Below are 242 nucleotides of genomic sequence, written 5' to 3'. Positions count from 1 at the left end.
CCTTCTCATCTCTCCCTCTCCCTCATTCTCTGCCACCTCCGACGACGATGCATCTTCGCCGGCGCCGACGTCGACACCGTGGAGGTCACTGCAGCGCTACAGGCTCAGAGCGGGGGTCCTTAGTGGTGTCGTCGCCGGCACCGTGGCTGTTGGCAGAGAAGGTGATAAAAAAAAATTATAGAAAAAACAGAAAAAAAAAATGAAGATAAAAAATTATATAAAAAGAATGATGAACATCAAAT

The sequence above is a fragment of the Ananas comosus genome, linkage group 6 (genome assembly GCF_001540865.1).
Source record: "Ananas comosus cultivar F153 linkage group 6, ASM154086v1, whole genome shotgun sequence".
NCBI lineage: Eukaryota > Viridiplantae > Streptophyta > Magnoliopsida > Poales > Bromeliaceae > Ananas > Ananas comosus.
This window is presented reverse-complemented; position numbering follows the sequence as displayed.